Below are 8108 nucleotides of genomic sequence, written 5' to 3'. Positions count from 1 at the left end.
TTGTCTATATACTACCACTACAACTAATAATAATAACTGTATTTGTATGGCACCATATCATACAAGGCATGCAGCTCCAAGTGCTTAACAAATGGGAAAACAACAATGTTAAAGATGAAGTTAAAAAGAGAATTAGAAAAGAGAGACAGAAACAAGAAAGAATAACAAGACGACAAAAGTAGTAGACATAGAGATTGTAGAGGCATAAGGTCAACAGTGGTTGGGTCCAGGATAAGTGATAAACAGCCACACTGAATTTGGGCGCTCAGATGTGGCCCCTGGTGGCAACAGGGGTGAGGAAAAACTCCCTTTTTCACTTGATTCAAGGGCCGTGTCTCAAATGCCGCACTTGTGCACTTCGGGCACTGTTTTACAGTGCCTAGGGCGCTCACGCTGAACATTTTAGTTGAGCCAGTGCACTGAAAGTGCCAGGATGATACCCTAACAATGGCGGAAAAATGCAGTGCTTGAATGATGGACACTGCACACACTAAACGGCGGCCATGTTGACAATGACACGGAGGTAATGTGGCATTCAGTTCAGTAGAAGAGTTTGGTCAACAGTCTCCTAACTCTGTGAGTAATGTTGATGGGACACCAACCTTTTCATGCCAACCAAAGTATTGTGTGATTGTTGTCCTTTGGGGTGAAGGACTTGGAAATAGAAGCACCAGACGCTGTGCATTGTAAACAGTAGCCGACTCATATTTTGGCGAGCTAATGCCATGCTCAGCAGTCACTTCCAGCGAGGGCACAGTGCTCAAATTTTTCCACGACACTATAATGCACTAAAGACCTCAGTGCACTGTGTGCACTCTGCACTGACTGTCAGTGTACTGACAAAAGTGCGTCATTTGAGACATAGCGATGGTTTAAAGGTGGGCGTACTAAAAAAAACTTCTATAAACAAAACAGCCTTGTAGGCCATTTCAGGTTGCATCGCACTAGTCATTGGGTGATGTTGGTGTGTATTGAATAAAATATTGTGCAGGGGGGGAATAAAAGAGAGTGAGCGAGCGATAGAGAGCTCAAGAGAGAGAGGTTTTAGGGTTAGTGGGTCCTTCGTCCATGTGTACAATATCACGGTAGACCCTGCAACCTCATTTTTAGATAACTAGGGACTATGGCAAGCCTGTTCAATTGGAGGGCCCAGGGCCAGATTCGGCCCTTGCATGGTACGAGGTCTGAACAGAATGAAAACGTAGGCACATACATTACATTCGGCCCTTTGAGGATGAGGATTTTGATCAACCAGCCCCCAATGACTTTTAATTGAATAACCCCTGGACTATGGAGAAGCGTAGAAACTGAATGTTCCAGAAGTTTGCGGCATCACTGTGGGGTGTGTGTGAAGCTGAAATGGGGCTGGCATGCTATGATGTGGTGTGTGTTGCTATGATGTGGTGTGTGGTGTAGTGGCATGACTAATAAACACCTGGCGAATTCAGAATTGGGGGGGGGGGGGGGGGGGTGGGGGGGGGGGGGGGGGATGTGTGAGCACATGAAGAATGAAGAGAAATGTATAAGGAGTGTGTGCGTGTGAAAGGGAGTGAGAGAAAGTGAGAGCAAGAAAAAGAGAAAATATGCAAGTAAGCGCGTGTGTGTGCGTGTGCGTGCGCGTGTGTGTGTGTGTGTGTGTGTGTGTGTGTGTGTGCGTGTGCGTGTGCGTGTAGCCAGGGGGTCTGGCTTGACCAGAAAGCAGTGGCTGACTCTTTCTGGTGTATTCCATGGCACATGGCCTTATCTACGGTTGCCAGCTTGGGGCACAAACAGCCTGTGTGTGTGGTCAGGAGGCAGCGGAGAGGGGATATCCTCTCAACTGCACACACATACACACTTCCCATAAGGAACAAACACACACAACTATTCAGTGGCAGTCAAACTGGACAAGAAAAGTCCACAACTGAACCAGGGCAGAGAGAGAGAGAGAGAGAGAGAGAGAGAGAGAGAGAGAGAGAGAGAGAGAGAGAGAGAGAGAGAGAGAGAGAGAAGAGGAGAGAGAGAGAGAGAGAGAGAGAGAGAGAGAGAGAGAGAGAGAGAGAGAGAGAGAGAGAGGTCACACCCAGCTAGTGTACCAGTCACACCGAGCCTTAAAGTCCACAACAGCACCAAAGCCAACAGCCAACACACACACACAACTAACATCTTCCAGCAGTACACACACAACTACGACCATCTGTCCACAAATGAGCCATGGAGATATACACAGCGTCATCCTCGCAACACAATTGTAAACACAAACACCACCACACAATCTGCTGACTGAGGACACAATCTCTCTCACACACACAGCTGGTGTACAGACAGTTGCCACCCTGACAAACACAAACACACACACCCTGCAATGATGAACAACGATATTTCAGGCACAAACATGGAAATGTGGAGTCATACACACAGGCATGCAATACACACACACACACACACACACAGCCATACCAAGTAAACACAGACACACACACATCATCCTGGCATACACAGCCAGTTTACTGCAGCCCAACGCCGTCTGGCTTTTGAAGTGCAAGCTCTCACGCACACACGTGCGCACACAGTTTTGAAGTGTGAGCTTTCTGGTGAGACTGTCATTTGATGGTGACAGAGGTTCAAAACGGCAAATAAGGCCAAAAATACATTACAAATCATTGCAGTTGGCAAAGCAAGGGAAATACAATCAATCAAATAAATAAAAAGACACACAAGTGAAAAAAGTCTGTGTTGAAATTTATTGGACATGAGTTCAATTACCAAATACGTTTTTTTTTGTTTGCATGGGAATACCTGCAAACCACAAGATCAGGCACACAAACGGTCAAACAAACGTAGAACAGCATCATACATTCAAACTAACACATCCCCTGAATATTTTATATCATCATAATCAGAAAAGACATTTAAAATGGTGTACAATTAATTTCTTTTTTCGCCGTGTTGCGAGATACAGTTTATCGATTTCAACAAACAAACAAAAAGTTAAGGCAATTAAACCGTGATTACAAACAGATCATAGAATATATATACCATTATAAGACTACAAAACAAGTTTCCAGAGGCACAATTCGCTTCTGTATGATCAGCTGTTTGTGTAAACCATGTTGAGAGGGGACGCCCGTTAAGGGTGAGGCAAACGTGCAAGAACATTAAATTGCAAGGCACTGAAAACGTCCACTATAGGCCCGTTCAGGCCGACAGAGAACCGTGCGAGAGCCCGATCCCGCACCTCATCTCAAAGCGTGCAGGGTGTGTTCACACTGCAATTTTGAGCATTCGGGAACCAGAGAGTTGGTTTGCGATGAGAACCTAAAAATATGTGTTTTTTTCTCTGTGAACCATGACGACAACTTGGACGTCAGCTGGTTAATCCGGTTAACAAATGGTCACATACGGACAATTTCAGAGTCAGGAATGAATGCGCGCGGTTCATAGGCAAGCGCTTTAGTTCCAAACGTAACTGGTGCAGGAACAGGCATCTCCACCGTTCTGGTGGGCCTGAAAACAGTACGAGTAGTCAGAGTGCTAAAGGCTCGTCAGTGTCCATTTTGAAAGGGGGTAGGACTATGGCCATGGCTGAAATACTACTTCATTCACTATAATAAAGCACTAACACAAGGCATAAGTTATTTTGTTCCTCACAAAATGCACTATACAATGAATGAATGAGCATTCCTGATTAGGAAATGCGAGTGGACCCAAGAAAGTCGTGTTGTTTAGACACACATTTGGCCGTTAATTTTTTTAAATCCGTTTCTCTTTTTTTTATTTAGTACTGCACCTTGACCTCAAATGGTACACATTGTGGGGTTATTGAAAGTATGGCATCTGTAGAACTGAATAAGGTGAAGCACTGAGGACAGGACACCTGTACAAAGCAGATATGTATATGATTTAAATCAAGAGAAAACAAACACAGGTGTCTAGTCAACAGCATGATCAGCAGTTGTTGGGACATTTTTTCCTGTTGGCTAACAGCTGACATTATATGTTTCAAGAAGAACAAGATTGTAGAGCGTGTCAGACCCTCATTTCGAATGATTGACAGAAAACAAGATATGTTCAAGGCACTCCCAGAAACCAATTTTTACAGTAAGTACAGGAGATTGACAAAAGAATAATGACTGTGCGGTTATGTAGCGATGATGCTAAAGGCCAAGAGGCAAACATGGCGACTGAAGTGCTGGTGATTGTGTCTTGCTGACCCCCTGAGGAGCAGTGAGTTACAGGGACAACTAGGGAAGGGTGCGGAGTTAACAAAGCTTCTCACGGAACCGAAACAACTCCTCATTCCGAAATCACTACTCATTCCAGTTCTGAAGAGTAGTGAATGACAGTTAACCTCGCTAAAACGGTTGGAGAGATAAGTAAAGCCTCTAACATCATAGAAACTCGAAACTCTCCATTCGCTCCATTTTATTAAAAAAACAGTGATTGGCGCTCTGCACTTGCTTACGGTTGAGAGTCTGTAAGCTTCGTAGCTCATGGATATACATCTTGAAAAAAATCCTCAGAAGGGAAAAAAAACACAACAACCCACCAACCAACCGATACCGTATGTACAAGGCATGCCATGTTGGGTCGTTGAGTGTGAAAACAAAAAAAGGCCAACTCTGAGAAGTCATCAATGTATATATAAATGAAAAAGGGTAAAGGTCAGTGGGAGGAAAGGCAAATGTGGTGAACTTGGCAGGGGAGTTAAGTTCTACAGACAGGGGAAGCCGACAAGGGTCGGTTGTCCCAGTCCCATGGAGAGAGGGGGCCCTGAATCAGGTCGGCTTTCAGATGAATTTGCCCTGGGGCCTGGCCAAAGCTGTCAGCGGCCATGCCTACAGTTACCCAGGGCCCATTTACTGTACACTTGTGCTTATAAACAAATCATGACTCTGGTAAAGGCAGTCGAAACTCGTCAGCAGCGAGGACAAGCACAAGAAAAAAAAAAAAAAGATAAAATAAAAACACAGAATCAGAGGTATCCAAGGCAGCATGGCTTACTGAAAGGCTTAAAGCACAAGAGAAAGAGAGAGAGAGAGAGAGAGAGAGAGAGAGAGAGAGAGATCGAGAGATCGAGATATCCTCACAGCCCTGTCTACAGGCTAACCCCTTTATATTATGAAAAACTTGGGGTGTCTGTGTGGAATTATTTACCCATTATTTCTATTTAGCCACCAACATCAATTCAATCAGCATCCATTCAAGGTATTCATGTGTGCGAATGTGAGAAGGGGTGCACGTACATGAGCAAGGGAGAGAGTGTGCATGTGTGTGTGCAAATAAGTGCTTGGCGTAGTTGATCACGAGAGAGACGGATCAAGGCAACACGTGAAAAGCTGTCCACTGAGACACAAAATGGCGCCTTTGGCAGAGGCTGAGGCCGGTGCAACTAGCGTACTGCAGTCGCAGTCGCAGTGTTAATCAGAACCAATGGATGTATGATTTTATCTCTCGAATAAGATCACGCATCAGGGCACCTCCGAGTAGGAAGAGACAGAAAGGGAACTAATGTATACAACCTTTCACTCTTAAAGAAGAGGAGTTTGTTGTGTAAATCATCTGTGGCCCAAGACGAGAGAAAGTAGATGAGGGACAAACGAAAGCAGCTGCATTTGTAGTGAAGGTCAAAACAAAGCACCCGCCCTGTCTTTAAGTACCTGTGAGTGTGTTTTCACACATGCACAGTGAATATGTGTGTGTGTGTGTGTGTGTGTGTGTGTGTGTGTGTGTGTGTGTGTGTGTGTGTGTGTGTAGGCTAAGACCTAAACAAACAAGTGGAGGGCTTAAGTTAACAAAAAAGATACCTGCAGAGTTCTGCCCTTCCGGCATAGAGAGAAGACCATCATGCCAGAAGCATTCACACCTGGGAGTGTGTGTGTGTGTGTGTGTGTGTGTGTGTGTGTGTGTGTGTGTGTGTGTGTGTGTGTGTGTGTGTGTGTGTTGTGAGCATGTCACGAGACCATAATCTCTTAATGAATGTGGAGGCAGGAGAAGACACGAGAGCGGAGGAGATGTGATGGAGGGAGAGAAGAACCAACAAAAAAAGGAAAAAAATCCCTCACAAGTTCCACCTTGCCCAGATGAAAAAGGTGTTATTTTTTTTAAACACATCACCTCTGGCAGAGGGAACAAAAAAGGATTGCGGTGCAGAGGAGAGGAAAGACATTACAGACATGAAGTGCAAGAACTTGCCTGCAGTGGAATGAACTAGAACAAACAAATTAATATAAACTAAGGGAGAGGAGGAGGAGAGGAGAGGAGGAGGAGGAGAGATTGATTGAAAAGACTATTTCTGACTTAAGCTGGCTAGCTGCTTTCACAACTTCCCCAAAGAGCTAGCTCGGACTGAAGCCATGATGAAAGCCTTCCCTAATTTTTGAGTTGTCTTGCGCTGGACGGCTTTTTTTTTGTCCTCTTCTTGACCAGCACTTCTGGTATGAACAGAGACTTGCAAGAGGAAGGGAGATGAAAGGGTAAATAAGGCAGTTTAAACCCAGGTCGTTTGGCTACAAGAATCATTCTCAATCATTCTAAAAAAAAAAAACACTGATCATTCTGTCGACGGACTGGGGTGATGGGAGCAGCTGTGATTGGGTCAATAAGTCAGAGATCAGTTCTAATGATCAGCAATGAAACACCCCTTGCTCCTGTCACCTCTCCTTGATTAGCTGAGAGGTCATTACGAGGTTTGTGATAGGCCGTTTCCGAGTTGGGGCAGAGGAGAGAGGAAGGGGGAAGCTCTTTGTAGGTGGCGTTTTTTTCTCTCGTATTTCCTGTTTGCAGTAAGGGTGATATGTTGGTCTCATTCGTCAGCGGCGCTGGTACCTCGCACCTGACCGTGTTTGCGAAGCTGAGAAGAGGAGACACAAAGAACACACAAAAAGAAGGAGACAAAGAACATCATGTTACTCAAGAGAACATAAACACAAAAATCAATGAATATTTCATCAATGAGGTGAGTGCATGCCAGACAATGGAACTCTGTACTGGAACTAAAGCAGAACGCCATGACATCACATGTTTAAATAAATAAATTGTGACTGTTTCTAATGCATCTGTGCTCATGGATTTAACAATAGGACCCTGTCAGTAACCAAGATGTCAGATGAAGCCATGTCTATGAAAAGCTTCTGGTGACTTTAGTAGAGAATCGTTATGAGTCACGACCCATATCCTGATCTTCAGGATACCTGACCATTTTCGCAGACAGAAATCGTCTCAAATCAATAATTCCTGCCAAAATAATTCCTTTCCAGTCATTGCACCCATGAAACTACGCAAATCCATGGAATAAACCTAGACCATGTTTGGAACCCAAACTCCTGCCTAGATCACTAAATGAATGGACTGAATTCCAATGGACTTCTAGTCTGGAAGGTAGGCAACCCACTTCGCTGCTAACCAACTAGCAACGATGCGATCAACAAATGCGGTCCAGGACGTCTTTTTCTTCCCTCGCTTTCCTTAGCAGATGAGGCTGAAGAATTGAAGGGCTCCGGGTTACTGAACTGAATGATGGGGAGCTAGAGCTTGTGCGTGAAGTGGGGATGCTGAGAGAGAGAGAGAGAGAGAGAGAGAGAGAGAGAGAGAGAGAGAGAGAGAGAGAGAGCAGCACTTCATTCTTTATGGTTTAAAACTTGTTGGGGAATAATAAAGCCCGAAAGAGAAAGAGAAAGAGAAAGAGAAAGAGAGAGAGAGAGAGAGAGAGAGAGAGAGAGAGAGAGAGAGAGAGAGAGACAAAGACAGAGACAGAGACAGAGAGAGAGAGAGAGAGAGAGAGAGAGAGAGAGAGAGAGAGAGAATCTGAAATGAGAACGCCTGAGCAGAACGAAGAACAAGAGGAAGAAGAAAATTAAGAGGACGAGGAGGAGGATAAGAAGGAAGAGGAAGGAGGAAGATGTGGAGAAAGAAGAAGAGAAGAAAGATGAGGAGGAAGAAGTTGTCGTTTCTCCCCCGTTTTCTACAGATTCCACAGCTTCACATCACCTCCATTACTCTGGCGCCTTGAAACTTCTCTCCCTCATCCTCCCTCTCTCTCTTTCTCTGTCTCTCTCTCTCTCTGACTTATTCACTCTCTCTGCTGCTCATTTGCAATCATGGCGCAGGTGCTTTTTCCAGTGCAGAAT

General features: G+C 44.8%; 1 protein-coding gene across 1 annotated transcript in view; it reads right to left on the bottom strand.

The window, feature by feature from the left end:
• Positions 1–2704: 2704 nt before the first annotated feature.
• The window catches only part of LOC134436929 (phosphatidylinositol transfer protein beta isoform), a 44473-nt gene continuing 39069 nt past the window's right edge, over positions 2705–8108 (bottom strand). The window contains exon 12 of the mRNA XM_063186279.1: positions 2705–6832. The gene's annotated coding sequence lies outside the window, so the exon portion shown is untranslated. The remainder of the gene's footprint in view (positions 6833–8108) is intronic.

The sequence above is a fragment of the Engraulis encrasicolus genome, chromosome 21, assembly GCF_034702125.1.
Source record: "Engraulis encrasicolus isolate BLACKSEA-1 chromosome 21, IST_EnEncr_1.0, whole genome shotgun sequence".
Lineage (NCBI taxonomy): Eukaryota > Metazoa > Chordata > Actinopteri > Clupeiformes > Engraulidae > Engraulis > Engraulis encrasicolus.
This window is presented reverse-complemented; position numbering and strand designations above follow the sequence as displayed.